Source organism: Hyperolius riggenbachi, chromosome 6 (genome assembly GCF_040937935.1).
Source record: "Hyperolius riggenbachi isolate aHypRig1 chromosome 6, aHypRig1.pri, whole genome shotgun sequence".
NCBI classification, from domain to species: Eukaryota; Metazoa; Chordata; class Amphibia; order Anura; family Hyperoliidae; genus Hyperolius; species Hyperolius riggenbachi.
Window position 1 is genome coordinate 307,526,063 of NC_090651.1, and position 16,979 is coordinate 307,543,041.

General features: G+C 46.2%; 1 protein-coding gene across 2 annotated transcripts in view; it reads right to left on the bottom strand.

Annotated features, from left to right (window-relative positions):
* Nucleotides 1-16,979, bottom strand: part of LOC137521677 (pleckstrin homology domain-containing family A member 7-like) — a 327,880-nt gene that overhangs the window by 136,946 nt on the left and 173,955 nt on the right. The window contains exon 1 of one of the 2 annotated variants that reach the window (XM_068241280.1): nt 132-424. The exons of the other annotated variant lie outside the window; for it this stretch is intronic. The gene's annotated coding sequence lies outside the window, so the exon portion shown is untranslated. Of the gene's footprint in view, nt 1-131; nt 425-16,979 lie in introns of those variants that run through there. 2 annotated transcript variants of the gene reach the window in all.

A 16,979-nucleotide genomic window follows, 5' to 3' on the forward strand; every position in this document is an offset into this window, starting at 1 on the left:
GGGCACGTGTTGCTGAGTGTAAGCAGGTGGTTTGGGCAGACAGGGAGGCGGCAGTGGAAGATTCAGCACAAAGATCCTACATCGCAGACAATGCAGGTCTCCAGAACTCATAGAGATGGTTACTTTCTTACCTCTGTCGCCGTGGAGATGGGCAGTTGTATTAGGAAGATCCTCTTCTACAGTCTCTGATGAGCTCCCATGGGGACCAGCCAGCCGCCAGCCTCGTTGTCCTCTTCTTGCCCTGGTCAGCGTGTTATTGTTTGCCGTGTTGTGCCAGCCTGCTGCCCTTTCTGCTCTCCTCCCCAAACATGCTGTGTTTACTTGTCTCTTGTCTTTTGATCTGCCTTGCCCCCCTCCTGTACTTCCTTTCCCCCTGCTCGCCTTCCTCTCATTCACTTCCACACACTAGCTGGAGTGCCACTCATCCAGGCTGTGGCTCCTTTCTGCCTCCTCCCCCCTCTCCCTGGCTGCTGCGACCCCTCCTCTCCCCCTTCCTCAGCTCCAGCAGAGAGGGACAGGCTCTACCTTAGAACAATTGAAAGCCCCGCCTTTGGGAACACCCGGATTCCAAACAGCAGGATTAGGTTTCAGGGCTGTCCACTCCCCCGCCCGCCTGCTGATCCTACACCAGTCTGCAGGGCCAACAAAAATGATCAAAAAAACTAGGAATTTAGTTATTTGCATCCAGTGGTTTTTCGTGTCTTCTTACCTGGTAGGCTGCCTCAGTGTGCATATGCTGTATATACAGTACATCTTGTGTAATGGTCTATAGTTCCCAACTACACCATTTTAGAGGGGCAGTAACTCTTTCCTCTCTTTAGTATGAGCTACACATTATTATTACTTAAGGTGTCCATGCACGGTACAATCAAATAGTTTGATCTTCCCATTTATTCGACCAAAACGATTGAATAGAGAATAATTGAATTGAACGATTGAATTGAAAATAATCTTTTTTTTCTATCGATAAAAAAAGAATGATTATCCTTTTTTTCGGATAAAATATCTGATTGGGTGTGTTGTAAAAATCAGGTTGATTGTTTCGAAAATTGAATGGTGTTTGGTAGATTTGATAAAACAATATAAAAGATCAAAATTTTATTTTAAATTTTTTTAATCGTGTATGGCCAGCCACCTTATGTATTTATATAGCACAAATATCTTCTGCATCACTGTACAGAATATATTGTCATTTAACTGTCCCTCAGAGGGGCTCACAATCTATTCCCTACCATAGTCATATGTTTATGTATGTATCGTGTACTGTATGTATCGTAGTCTAGGGCCAATTTAGGGGGGAAGCCAGTTAACTTATCTGTATGTTTTTGGGATGTGGGAGGAAACCAGAGTGCCCGTAGTAAACCCACGCAGACATAGGTAGAACATACAAACTCTGTGCAGATAGTTCCCTGGCTGGGATTTGAGCCAGGGATCCAGCGCTGCAAGGCGATTGCGGTAACTACAACACCACCGTCTGTGTAAATTAGATATATATCTTTCTGCTACATAAACTTTATTGTCATTTAAACTGATTTTGATAGTACTTTTTGGTGCTAGTCTGATTTAGAGGACCCAGCAGGAAACCTCATAGGGAAATTCCGCTAATTGATTAGATGGACAGCAACCTCTGAACTGCTACGTTTCCAATAGGTTGCAGTAAACCACGCCCACATTATTTGGCCAATCACAACGCTTTGTGCTGTAGAGGGTACTGTGATTGGAGAACTACTGTATCCCTATAGGGGTTTCTGCTGGGTCCCCTAAAGTAGACTAGCACCTACCTTTTTAAATTGCAGATAAGAATAAGAAGGAAAGTAAATTGTAGAGAGGACCAGTGTGCCCTGAACTTATAGTTTATACATGTTTAGATTGCCACCCAATGTGGCAAACAGATCAATCCCTTTCTGATCTGAATCTTGTTTTACTTAGGTTACTAGTGTCACACTAATTACACAGCGAGCTACGCTGTCAACGTTAGTAGCAGTGAGATTAGCATGCATTTCCTGTGCATAGCAATCTTCCAGCAGGTTAGTGATTTACAGCCCTTGTGAGCAATAGCCAGTTGTAAATTTAACTGAAGTGATTGAATCTGGTACCATTTCAAGGGGTGATTGAGGCAGGGGTCCACCAAGGGCCGGTTCTAGACTTTTTGCCGCCTGAAGCAAACTTGTGAGATGTCGCCCCTCCCCCACCTACAGTACAGTGGGCGGCATTGCAGGAAGTGACGAGAGTGGAACGCACGCTGGAACGCGGAAGAGGTGAGTCATCCCCGCCCGCTGCCTGATCATACTACGCTGTTGCGCTTAATAGCTGGAGGGAGAGCGCAGATCGGGGGACTCAGGTGAGGGAGGGGGGGCCGACCCCCCTCCCCGCCGTTGTACCTGCTACCCCCCTTCCTGCCTGCTACCCCCTCCAGCTCGGCGCCCCCCCCCCCCCACCACCACGGCCAGGTGCGTGTCCCCCCTCCCTCCCCCCCCGACTTTTCCACCTAAGGAACCCGCCTCACCCCGCCTCATGGGCGGCCCGGCCCTGGGTCCACCCGGAATGCAGTGAAGGAAGGGGGAGCAGCGGGCACATGACACAGCTGCTAAGAAGGCCGCCGTCTCCTCCCTCCCTCTCCTCGCAACCCCCACCCCACCCTCCCAGTGCTCCCCTCTCCATTGCAGATATTTAACGCAGCGTGAGCGGGTGACAAAAAGCACTTACTCTACTCTTTCAGGCTCCGGGGGGGGGGCACCAATACCTGGCTACCTACCTATACTGGAGGCACCTGTACCTGGACACTGTGGGCACCTATGCCTGGCTACGTATACTGGAGGCACCTATACCTGGCTACCTATACTGGGGGACACTCATATCTGGCTACATATACTGGGGGAACTCATGCCTGGCTACTTGTACTGGGGGCACCTATGCCAGTATACTGGCGGCACCTATACCTGGCCACCTATGCTGAGGAAACTTATATCTGGCTGCCTATAGTGAGGGCACTTATAACTGGCTACCTGTGCTGAGGGTACCTTACTTGTACACTGGCTGGGGCACCTATACCCAGCTACCAATACTGGAGTGGGGGCAAATCTGGCCACCAATACAGGGGTGGGGGCCTTATACTAAGGACTCTGTGAGGGCTCTTTCCCACCATTGTGATCACAATTTTATGGAAGGGGGGGGGCTTATACTAAGGGAACTGCACGGTTATACTAAGGGCAGCACGGTGGCGTAGTGTGCAGCACGGTGGCGTAGTGGTTAGCTCTCTCGCCTTGCAGCACTGGGTCCCTTGTTCGAATCCCAGCCAGGGCACTATCTGCAAAGAGTTTGTATGTTCTCTCTGTGTCAGTGTGGGTTTCCTCCGGGCACTCCGGTTTCCTCCCACATTCCAAAAACATACGGATAAGTTAATTGGCTCCCCCTAAAAAATTGGCCCTAGACTACAGTACTTACACTACATAATATATACATATGGCAATGGTAGGGATCAGATTGTGAGCTCCTTTGAGGGACAGTTAGTGACAAGACAATAAATATATACACTGTACAGCGCTGCGTAATATGTCGGCGCTATATAAATACTAAATAATAATAATAATAACTGTAAGAGCTCTTTCCCATTGCAATCACAATTTCATGCATACCTACTAGCACACTTCCATCACACTAATGGAAGCTGTTTCCATTAGTTTAGACAGGACCTAGTGTGATCTGCTAGTGATCGGACTCGCTAAATGGTGCTATCGGAAAATCGCCCAATAGGAGTCCTCTGAGATTGTTTAAAGATCTGGAGCGCTGGATCTTATAGCTGCACTTTTTATAGCTGCACAAATTTCTCTTGTGATTTCTGTCATGTCTGATTTCCTCAGTTTTGGGGTTGAGATTTACTTGTTGAGATTTGTGGCAAGGCGACAGATTTCCTATTGCAACTATTGTTTGTGAGGTGAGGTGACTGGGAAGTAGAGGGGAATATAGAGGCATTTGAGATGTTCTACTTGGGTTTAAAGCCCAACTATACCTAAAGATGAACAAGACTAAAGATGCCCAACTATCAGGTGACTTTGGCGGCCGATCAACCAACCAATTTGATAATTATCATCGAATTATTTGAAAATCGGTGCAGCCCCGACCGATGATGCAACCAGTTGGTCATGCTTGTCGATCACACATGGTGCAAGATGTCAGGCCGAAGTTGGTTGATCGGGTGTACAGCGGCCGATTTCGGGATGAGCGACGAAACCCCCGGCCACTGCCGCCGTGATGTATACATGTGCCCCCCTGTGTGTGCATTTTTTTTATATATTTAAGTATTCATATAGCGCCTAAATATTACACAACACTGTGCAGAGTGTATTGTTTAGTTTATTGTTTATCTCATATAGAGATATGTTGTTTTATAATGCAAAACACAAAGGTCCTTTCCATTTGAAAATAAGAAATACTGTATATCAGTTTAAAGGATAGTAAACTAGAAATTAAACATATTTTTCAATAGAATAATACATATACTTTTTTTGCGGACTATAAGATGCACCTACGTTTAGAGGACAAAAACCAGGGGGAAAAAAATATATACAAAACCTGGTACAGCCATGGTGAAGGGGCATTTTGTGAATTATGCCCCCTTGTACCTTTTGTGTCTCTCTGTGCCCTCCTCTGTCCCCCTGGTGTCCTCCTGTGTCCCCCTCTGCCCTATTTGTGTCCTCCTCTATGCCCCTTTGTTTCCCCCTGTGCAGGGCCGGCCCTAGACTTTTTGCCGCCTGAGGCAAACTTAAAAAAAATTGCTGCCCCCACCTCAAGCCGTGGGTGGGGGGCCGCCGAGCTGGAGGGGGTAGCAGGCAGGAAGGGGGTATTGGGCAAAGCGGCGGGGAGGGGAGTCGGACCCCCCCTCCCTAGCCTGGGTACCTGCGCTCCCCCTCCAGCTTTAAAGCTGTATTGTAAGTGTGGACGGCATTGCAGTAAGTGACAACAGTGGAACGCACGCTGGAACGTGGAAGAGGTGAGTGATCCCCGCCCGTTGCCTCTTACTAGTAGCGGCTGCTACTTAAATTTTTAAAAGCTGGGGAGGGACCCAGGCGAGGGAGGGGCGACCTCCCTACCCGCCGCTTTGCCCAATACCCCCTTTCTGCCTGCTACCCCCTCCAGCTCGGCGGCCCCCCACACCCATGGACAGGCGGCTGCCGCCCCCCCAGAATTGCCGCCTGAGGCATTTGTTTCACCCCGCCTTATGGGTGGACCGGCCCTGCCCCTGTGTCCTCTGTTTGTCCCCCTGTGTGCTCCTCTGCAATGGGCACAGTACAGGGAGTCCCCAACATTGCAGCGTGTTGGAGGCTCGCATTGGCAGGCGTTCACAAGTCAGGAACTCCCTGCATTTGGACTATAAAACGCAGTGACTTTTTTCCCCACTTTTGGGTGAGAAAAAGTGAGTCTTATAGTACAAAAAAATACAGTATTTAAAAAGATCTGTGCATCAGTCCTGAAAGAGGGACAAATGAGGAAGAAAGAGGGACAGAGTTCCCAAAGAGTGACTGTCCCTCCAAAAGAGGAACATTTGGAAGCTATGCACAAATGCAGGCAAATACTGGGAGTTTTCACTGATCTTCATGATTTGCAAAATTCAGTATTGGGTTTATTCGGGATGGATAGCAGTTCTACAGAGAGAAGTAGTTATTATTTCAGATAACCCGCAGAATACCTTACATTCTTTGTGAAGTGAACCCCATGACGTCAACGTGAACGAGGACTGTGGCCTATATTTCCTTGAATCTTTGGGGAACAATGGACTGTAGAATTAGAATTTCCAGCCCAGTGGATCTCTGCCAAGGCCTTCTTCTGGAACAGCCGTAGGAAAACTGATGATAAAGTCAACAGATTTTTTTTTTTCCATATTGCAGACATTTTTGTTTTAACCAAAGCAGTGGCAAAGTGAGATACTTGTATGTGTGTAACGTAAGCTCCCATAACTATGTATATATGTGAAGCCTGCTATAGACAAGGAGGTGATGGGCCAGTATAAATCATCCAAATTGCTGGTCAGAGTTTTCATTCCTATCAGGATGGGATGACTGAAAGTTGGCATTTGTCCAGGACTGAATCGTTTTCATAAAGGATAATCTCTCTACCCAAGAGATCCTTCTAAATATTTGGAGGAGGGGGTGGTCACTCTACTTGCTATGCTGAGCAATTTTTGAAACAGGATATGCAAGGCAGACAAGCAGACACCTGGATAGGAAATTGTACATCCAGTAATCCACAGACTTACAACTGAGACCTTCTGGGGTCAGAGGTCAATTCCTGAATGTCACAGTTAGACTGTGGCTGGGAACCACGGTTAGAAAATACATTTCCAGTTCAGTCACTTTTATATAATTAATGAAAAGGTAAGTATTTATTGTTAAAATATAGGGGATAATAACAGGGCGCTCTGCAGTAAGATACAGAAAAATCATAAAAATCATAAAACAATGTCCCTTAATACATAAACATTATCAAAGTCCACATAAAATTCCTCCCAGAGTCCTTAGGTATAAGAAACTCCTCCCAATCTTCCTGTGGTAAATGGTTATACTATACGCTCACCAGATATTAGGGCTGCCCTTGATCAGCAAGCAACGCCTCTAGCCCAGCCAGTACACAGGATCATTAAGTGTGGTCCTCTTTCCTTTCGAGTATTCCAACCATAAAAGACAGAAAGGCACTGCAATAGTGATACTGTATGGCTGGGGCATAACTTCACCAGTGCTCCCAGTTGTTACAATGACACCCAGTGCTCCTCCACCATATACTCAATAAAGCCTCTCACCCCAAGTCATGGCTGACCCAGCACAGACCAGCAATTAACGCTCTGCACATACCATCAGCATGTTCCTCCAAAACCGAGAATCCCAAGACTCAAATATGGCCAACATAGTGTAAAACCGCTTTTTATCTTAAAAAATTTAAACGTAGTGCACTTACAAAGTTTCAGAAAATCAATGCGCATATCAGTTTTTCCTTGAGCTCACTCAGCGTCCCTCGCTCTTTAAGCTCTGCCCAACTAGTTTCATCCCTTGACTCATCAGGGGCGAAACTAGTTGGGCGGAGTTCACTACCTTTTAATTTTTTAAACAAAAAGTGGTTTTACACTATGTTGGCCATATTTGAGTCTTAGAATTCTCGGTTTTGGAGGAACACGCTGATGGTATGTGCAGAGCGTTAATTGCTGGTCTGTGCTGGGTCAGCCATGACTTGGGGTGAGAGGCTTTATTGAGTATATGGTGGAGGAGCACTGGGTGTCATTGTAACAACTGGGAGCACTGGTGAAGTTATGCCCCAGCCATACAGTATCACACTATTGCAGTGCCTTTCTGTCTTTTATGTTTGGAATACTCAAAAGGAAAGAGGACCACACTTAAATATCCTAGAGGCGTTGCTTGCTGATCCTGAGAAGGGCAGCCCTAATATCTGGTGAGCGTATAGTATAACCATTTACCACAGGAAGATTGGGAGAAGTTTCTCATACCTAAGGACTCTGGGAGGAATTTTATGTGGACTTTGATAATGTTTATGTATTAACCACCCTGGCGTTCTATTAAGACCGCCAGGGCGGCTGCATGAGGGTTTTTTTTAAATAAAAAAAAAACTATTTCATGCAGCCAACTAGATGGCGCTCCGGAGGCGTTCTTCTGATCGCCTCCGGCGGCCAAAAGTAACACGGAAGGCCGCAATGAGCAGCCTTCCGTGTTTGGCTTCTCCTGTCGCCATGGCGACGAGCGGAGTGACGTCATGGACGTCAGCCGACGTCCTGACGTCAGCCGCCTCCGATCCAGCCCTTAGCGCTGGCCGGAACTATTTGTTCCGGCTGCGCAGGGCTCAGACGGCTGGGGGGACCCTCTTTCGCCGCTGCTCGCGGCGGATCGCCGCAGAGCAGCGGCGATCGGGCAGCACACGCGGCTGGCAAAGTGCCGGCTGCGTGTGCTGCTCTTTATTTCATCCAAATCGGCCCAGCAGGGCCTGAGCGGCACCCTCTGGCGGTAATGGACGAGCTGAGCTCGTCCATACCGCTAAGGTGGTTAAGGGACATTGTTTTATGATGTTTATGATTCTGTATCTTACTGCAGAGCGCCCTGTTATTATCCCCTATATTTTATACTTAACCACTTGCCGACCAGTGGATTTTACACTGATCGGTGCTGCGTGGGCTCTACAGCCCGCAGCACCGATCAGGAGTCCAGCAGGGCGATCAGACTACCCCCCTTTTTTCCCCACTAGGGGGATGTCCTGCTGGGGGGGTCTGATCGCCGCCGGCCATCTGCGTTTTGCGGGGGGGGGGACTTCTCAAAGACCCCCTCCGCAGCCATTTCTGCCCTCACGCTCCTTACCTCCCTCCCTCCCTCTCTCCGTAATGCGCAGGACGGAGTTCCGTCCTGCGCATTGAAGGATAGGCTTCAGCCTATCATATGCCGGCGATCCCCGGCCAATCAGAGGCCGGGGATCGCCGATCTGCCTTACGGCGCTGCTGCGCAGCAGCGCCGTATGATGTAAACAGCGGGGATTTCTTCCCCGCCTGTTTACATTTTGCCGGAGAGCTGCGATCGGCGGCTCTCCGACTGTTCACGGAGACACCCTCCGTGAACTGACATGGAAAGGCCGCTCGATCGTTTCCATGGTAACCCGCAGACGACCACTTTACGCCAATCGGCGTTAGCTGGTCGTCAAGAGGTTAAAGTGACACACGCACTTAAAAGACCGGAGCGATCCAGGAAAAACAAACGGAACAACTGTACCGCCATAAGGGCATAGAGTAGAGGAGCGCACACTAAGGTTGCTTGTTTTAAAGTATTTATTGTTAATTTAGATGAATAAAGGACTTTTTGTGTTGTTTGTTTATTTTTCTGTTGGTTGAAATGGGTAATGGGTACATCAGTACACTTGGGGAGGGGACGGGCATTTGGAGGTCCCTTTGTTAAAGGGGACCCCCAGATGCCACCATGAACCCCTCATGGCACTAGAGGTGGATAAGAGCCTGTTGTCCAGGGATTGGACAAGAGCTAAGGGGGAGAGGGGGAGTCTTGGCTGCCTCTCTTTCATAGCCCCCCCACCCCCGCCATACCTTGGACCATGCGGGCTGGTATAGCTCAGGATGCAAAGCCACACGCAGTTCGAGCTCGGCATCCTGGCTATCCCAGCCTGCATGGGTGGCAAGGGGTTAAAGAGGCTTGGGAGGGGGACCACCATGCTTTCTGTTTTCATGACATGTATACAATGTGTATAGGTGCAGAACACATTTATCGCATCAAAATGTCATTTTACCCAGTTTAAAAACTATTTTCCTATAAAACTCTAAAATCGATTTTTTTTCAAAAATGAAACAGTCTTTTCACAATTTTTTTTTAACATGTTCTTGCTAATCTTCCTAACGTACATGGCAAATTTTTTGATGATAGCTTTGCTATTAACCGTGGAAGTTGGTGCTGGTGACTTCAATGGCAGAACGGAATGTGGTACTCAGAACAGAGCAATTTCTAATTTTTGCAATTTTACTCGGAATGGCCAAATTCCAATGCGAAAATTGTAACTTGAATCTGTTCCAATTCCGAGAGCTCCTCGCTACCTGAAAATAACAGACTGGTCTGCTTAACATCAAGTCTATATAGCCAAATGATTCTGTGATATAATGCAGAAGTGGCATCCATGAACCACGATAGTTCCATATATATCTGTACTCAGATCTCAGCTGTTGGACTCCACTGCACCTGACCGATGTTTCCAATAACAGAAAAGAATGCAGTGATAGTAGCACTGAAAGAGGCGCTGCCAATTTCAGTGCTTGTTCCCATGTACCAAAATAATAGTGGACTGTGTGGAATTTACCCCTTGACCTGGTTTTGGCCTTTCCCTTTTGTTCTAGTTATATTGTGCTTTTACAGTGTACAGTTACTACTCTTCTGTACAGCTCTGGTGCTCACACTCTGGTCCAGGGTTCCCATGCAGCCTTAAGGCGAGGGCCATGAGGCTCACAGTAGGAGCTGCATTGAGTTTACTGTAAAAGCAGAAACGCAATGCAGGGGAAAAGTCTCATCACATGATAAGCGCGTGTTGCCTACAGTCAAGTATACAGTCAATGTATGCATCACTGCCACTGTTAATGCGTGTTTTATGCTGTAACGCACTGCGTGCTCCACTGGGATACCGGAATCCGTGGGATCACATTGCTCTGGATGCACTCTGAATGTCGCATAGACATACAACTGCAATGTGTATTGTGTTAAAGGGAACCTAAGCAGCTCTTAAAAATAAAAATCTGCACTTACCTGGGGCTTCCTCCAGCCCCCATAGCCTGCCTAGTCCCTCTGCGTCTTCTGGGTCCCCTCAGTGGTCCCGCTGGCAGCTCCGTTATACCGGCGACTGCAGCTGAAGTTGTGAGGAACTGTGCCTGTCTCCGTAAGCCTCCTGCGAATGCGCGGTTCAGACTTTTGAGAACTGTGCATGCGCAGGAGACTTGCGGCGACGGGTGCGTGATCGAGCTAGGTGCATGGATGGACCGCACATGCGCAGTTGCTCATGACTTCAAGTCACCCGGTTAACGGAGCCGCCGGCAGAACCACAGAGGGGACCCGGGGGACTGGAGGAAGCCACAGGTAAGTGCAGATTTTCATTTTTAAAAGCGGCTCGGGTCCCTTTAAAATGCCTCCGCTACATCACATTGCAACGTACCACTGAGAGCGTCGCCTTAACTGCTTTCTGTACAAAGAATACTGTTACCATTTTATGTCATTCCCATAAGTACATTTTGGTTAATTTATCATGTATACTCAAATATAAACAAAGATTTCTGAGCACAGTGGAGCAGAGGATAGTTCTGTGCAACATTAGATTCCCGTTTCTGGGCCACCAGTTTGTATGCTTTCCCAGTATTTCCATGCATTTCCTCCACGCACTCCCGTTCCTTCCACATTCAAAAAACATATAGATGTTAATTGGTTTTACCTAAATTTGCTACTCAAGTCCTGGCAACTTGAACAAAGTATGGTAGCTATGCCAAACACGCACTGGCACACAATGCACGGGGAAATGGGACCAGTTTACCAGTTTGGTGAGAGGAGAGTGCTGAGGGACCAGAGAGTTGGGTTGACCAGCAGGGTTACCAGAATCATAAAAGGACTGGCTAAGAGCCCGATAGGCAGAGGGTCTCCTCAAAATACCAGAGTTGCCCTGAGACTTGCAAAGTTTGTCAAATGTTTTGCATAACCTTAACTATAACCATAATTGAGGACCTCTCTGTCTCACAAGATGTTAGAGCATTATAGAGATTGTATACTCCTATAGGTAGAGAAAGCGTAAGTATTCTGAACCAAGCAACACCTGCCCTGTATAGGGGTAAACAAAAGACTCCTGCCTCCTTCAAATGCACAGACCAGGCTTATGTGCGTATGAGAGGAATCGGCTCGGGAGACTTGGGCGCATGATACAGCCAGTATATGGCTGATCCTGCTGCTGCACAAGTCCCGGCCGTGTTAAATACCATTCCCCCTCCAGGCCGCCATAGATGGTGGGGAATGAAATAATTCGGCTTCCAGCAATCGCTGGAAGCCGAATTATTGTGTTTTAAAAGTAACTTCAGCTGCGTCTTCTGACAGGGCCGAAGTTACTCCCTGTGCGCCCAAGTCTCCTGCGCTGGATTCACTGTGTTCGGGCCTATGCAACTCTCAGCCCATATACACAGGTGCTGAGAACTGCATGCAATAGAGACATACAGTAGAGTGAAGGTTAAAGTCATATTTTTTTATCTGCATTTAGCAGAGATGACTGATAACAGAACAATATCTGACCCATATTTCTCCAGCAAATAGAGAAACTCAATGTCAGATATACAAGAAATGTTTCAAGAAGAAAAAAAAACAAGCAAAATGGAAAAGTACCCTGGTGTCTCTTGAAGTGCGCATAAGGTGTAATAGTAACTGTGAGCCTAGTTCACAATACGCATTACAAAAAAAGAGAAAAAAGGAAGGAGCAGTTTGGCATTTGCATTCCACTTAAAAAAGCTTTATTCTTGCGGCTTCAGAATTTCTCTTAAACATGTGCACATACAAATAACATGCTAAAAAAGTTCCTACCAGGTCCTTTAATGATCTCAGAGGCTCTCTGCGTGCAGAGAGCCTCTGAGGACGCTCAGTGAGCGAAACGGTCGTCAGGCCCCACACCGCTCCCACCATACCCCACAGCGCTTAAAGGACCTGGTAGGAACTTTTTTAGCATATTATTTGTATGTGCACATGTTTAAGAGAAATTCTGAAGCCGCAAGAATAAAGCTTTTTTAAGTGGAATGCAAGTGCCAAACTGCTCCTTCCTTTTTTCTCTCTTTTTTTTGTAATGCATATTGTTGTTTTTTGGTTTTGAGCACGCATGAACCACTTTGATCCAGGGTCGGGCCGAGGCATAGGCTGGAGAGGCTCCAGCCTCAGGGTGCAGTGTAGGAGGGGGTGCACAATTCATTCAGCTGTCATTCCCAATTGTGTTTGGAGCAGAAAGAAATAAGAAAGGGGGATACATGACAGTGACCGCAAGTCAGATAACTAGAGATTAAGGTGTTGGGGAGGTTGGGGGCCTTGGGGCACCTATTAGTCTAATAGCAATCAGTGTGTGACGGCTGGGGTGGGAGGGATGGGGGGCGCACTTTGGTGTCTCAGCCTTGGGTGCAGAAGGACCTTGTCCCGCCTCTGCTTTGATCCAACCTGGTCATTACTCCGGACCCCCTTAATGTCGTTTATATGCCCTTGTGAAAGCATACTAGCGGCGTAGTGCCCGCCTACTTTCCTCTACCAATCATCACTAGTTCACAATACTACACCAAGTTGGAGATCATCAGAGATCATTAACATGATCCTCTTTGAAGGTAGGAACACACTACTCAGAATCGCTAGCGTTGCGTAAACACTGGCGTTAACGCTTATAATGCAAGTCAATGGGCCACATGAAAAAAACGCATGTGTTTGCGTTCTGTAATACGCATTTTTAAAAATGCTGGTCTTGCTGCATATTTTTCCAAAATGCACATAATAAAACTCAGTGGTGACGCAGAGGTGTTTGTATGCGTTTTTTATGCGTTTTTTTTTTTAAAACCTAGTTTGATGATGTATTTCCACTTACTGTTGACTTCCTAGTGATTTGCATTAACGCATAAAAAAAGCATAAAAAACGCATTTTCAATTTATATATGCAAACCGCAAATGTATTAAAACGCACGCAAAATGCAAGAAAAACATGTGCGGGAAGAAAGAGCAAAACGTGATTGCACAGAAAACACACTGCCAGGTAGTGTGTTCCTACCCCGAGGGCTGGTTCACAATTGGCGCTTTTTGCAGCACTTTGCTGATCACCGGCCATCAGCAAAGCGCTGCTGCTAATCTATCCCTATGGATACATTCTCACAGCAGTGTTTGCAATTGTGATCAGACCTGTTGGAAATCTATTTTTACCCATCTATCTGATGGGAAATCACATAATGTGTGTACTGGGCATTAGTCCCCAAAACTACCTCCTCAGGATCACCTACAGGGTTGTGAGCGTCTCGTTGTGAACGCTGCAACATGCAGCTTCTAGAAGTTGTTTACTGTTGCTGGCATTGCTTTTGAATGTCAGTGAAAGCCCACAAAAGCCCAAATCCCAGTCCTTTATCTACACCCACTTCCTGCAAAAGCCCAGAAAACGCAGCACTCTCCTGAAAGCCATTAAAAGCCATGAAAAGACATTAAAAGCTTAGCTGTTAAACACTGGCATTCTTGAAAAAAACTACCACGGACATTTGAACCATTTGAATGAGACGCTGAGCATAAGGGTTTGTGAACTGGCCCTAAGTGATTATTTCAACCCCTATCCAGGCAGCCACCATGACTCCTCCCTGCAGAAGCACTGCCTTCTGGCTATCTGAACATCGTAACCCGCCCACAGAGCACTGCTCTTTCCCATAGGGAACAATGAGAGATAGGATTAAGGCTCATACACACATCAGACTATAGTCTTTGGAAAATGAAAGATCACAGACCAATCTTACCTCCCTTCATGTAGTATGAGAGCCATGCCTACACAGTTTAGTCTATGGAGCTGAACTCCCCATCAGAAAAAAAATCTTTGCAAGATGCTGCACACAAACATGCTGCACACACTAAAAAGATCAGTAGCTGCAAAAGATCTGTTCTTGCCAAAAATCCATTCCTGCAAATTGCAATGATAGTCTATGAGATCTGCAGATCATCATACACATATGATTTAACTGACATTCATCTGCAGATCAAGCAATCATCTGCAGATCTGAAAATCCATCCTGGTGGATCTGTTTTGCAGATGAATGTCAGTTAAACAAGGTGTGTATGATGATCTGCAGATCTCATAGACCAGGGGTCTGCAACCTTTAAGAATGAAAGAGCCACTTGGACCCGTTTCCGAAAAGAGAAAAAAAACTGGGAGCCGCAAAACCATTATAAAACAGATATGTCCCCAATATGCACAAATCGTTAGCAGATATGACCCCAATATGCACAAATCGTTAGCAGATATGACCCCAATATGCACAAATCGTTAGCAGATATGTTCGCAATATGCAGATATAACCCCAATAAGCACAAATCGTTAGCAGATATGTCCCCAATATGCACAAATCGTTAGCAGATATGTCCCCAATATGCACAAATCGTTAGCAGATATGTCCCCAATATGCACAAATCGTTAGCAGATATGTCCCCAATATGCACAAATCGTTAGCAGATATGTCCCCAATATGCAGATATGACCCCAATATGCACAAATCGTTAGCAGATATGTCCCCAATATGCACAAATCGTTAGCAGATATGTCCCCAATATGCACAAATCGTTAGCAGATATGTCCCCAATATGCAGATATGTCCCCAATATGCACAAATCGTTAGCAGATATGTCCCCAATATGCACAAATCGTTAGCAGATATGTCCCCAATATACAGATATAACCCCAATAAGCACAAATCGTTAGCAGATATGTCCCCAATATGCAGATATGACCCCAATATGCACAAATCGTTAGCAGATATGTCCCCAATATGCAGATATGACCCCAATATGCACAAATCGTTAGCAGATATGTCCCCAATATGCACAAATCGTTAGCAGATATGTCCCCAATATGCACAAATCGTTAGCAGATATGTCCCCAATATGCACAAATCGTTAGCAGATATGTCCCCAATATACAGATATAACCCCAATAAGCACAAATCGTTAGCAGATATGTCCCCAATATGCAGATATGTCCCCAATATGCACAAATCGTTAGCAGATATGTCCCCAATATGCACAAATCGTTAGCAGATATGTCCCCAATATGCAGATATGACCCCAATATGCACAAATCGTTAGCAGATATGTCCCCAATATGCACAAATCGTTAGCAGATATGTCCCCAATATGCACAAATCGTTAGCAGATATGTCCCCAATATACAGATATAACCCCAATAAGCACAAATCGTTAGCAGATATGTCCCCAATATGCAGATATGTCCCCAATATGCACAAATCGTTAGCAGATATGTCCCCAATATGCACAAATCGTTAGCAGATATGTCCCCAATATGCACAAATCGTTAGCAGATATGTCCCCAATATGCACAAATCGTTAGCAGATATGTCCCCAATATACAGATATAACCCCAATAAGCACAAATCGTTAGCAGATATGTCCCCAATATGCACAAATCGTTAGCAGATATGACCCCAATATGCAGAAATGACCCCCAATATGCACAAATCGTTAGCAGATATGTCCCCAATATGCACAAATCGTTAGCAGAAATGACCCCCAATATGCACAAATCGTTAGCAGATATGTCCCCAATATGCAGAAATGACCCCCAATATGCACAAATCGTTAGCAGATATGACCCCAATATGCACAAATCGTTAGCAGATATGTCCCCAATATGCACAAATCGTTAGCAGATATGTCCCCAATATGCACAAATCGTTAGCAGATATGTCCCCAATATGCACAAATCGTTAGCAGATATGTCCCCAATATACAGATATAACCCCAATAAGCACAAATCGTTAGCAGATATGTCCCCAATATGCACAAATCGTTAGCAGATATGACCCCAATATGCAGAAATGACCCCCAATATGCACAAATCGTTAGCAGATATGTCCCCAATATGCACAAATCGTTAGCAGATATGTCCCCAATATGCACAAATCGTTAGCAGATATGTCCCCAATATGCACAAATCGTTAGCAGATATGTCCCCAATATGCACAAATCGTTAGCAGATATGTCCCCAATATGCACAAATCGTTAGCAGATATGTCCCCAATATACAGATATAACCCCAATAAGCACAAATCGTTAGCAGATATGTCCCCAATATGCACAAATCGTTAGCAGATATGACCCCAATATGCAGAAATGACCCCCAATATGCACAAATCGTTAGCAGATATGTCCCCAATATGCACAAATCGTTAGCAGAAATGACCCCCAATATGCACAAATCGTTAGCAGATATGACCCCAATATGCAGATATGACCCCAATATGCACAAATCGTTAGCAGATATGACCCCAATATGCACAATTCATTAGCAAATATGACCCCAATATGCACAAATCCTTCAGCAGAAATGACCCCAATATGCACAAATCCTTCAGCAGAAATGACCCCAATATGCACAAATCCTTCAGCAGATCTGAAAAGAAAACCCCATTTACTCACCTAGTAAGAAGACCTCCTGTCACGATCTCCTCCTGTCCCGACCTCCGGTCCCGACCTCCTTGTGGCGCGCAACTCCCTCGGCTCCTCTTCCTTCCCGACGTCACGTCCTGCCTGCACTACACTGCAGGGCTACGGGAAAATGGCCGCCCGAAGCCCTGCACTGGTCCGGCGGCCTCTCTGATAGGCTGCCGGCCAGCGGCAGCACACGTGACGTCACACGCGCAAACGTCACACGCGCGCCGCAACCACTGACACCCACTACCGGTG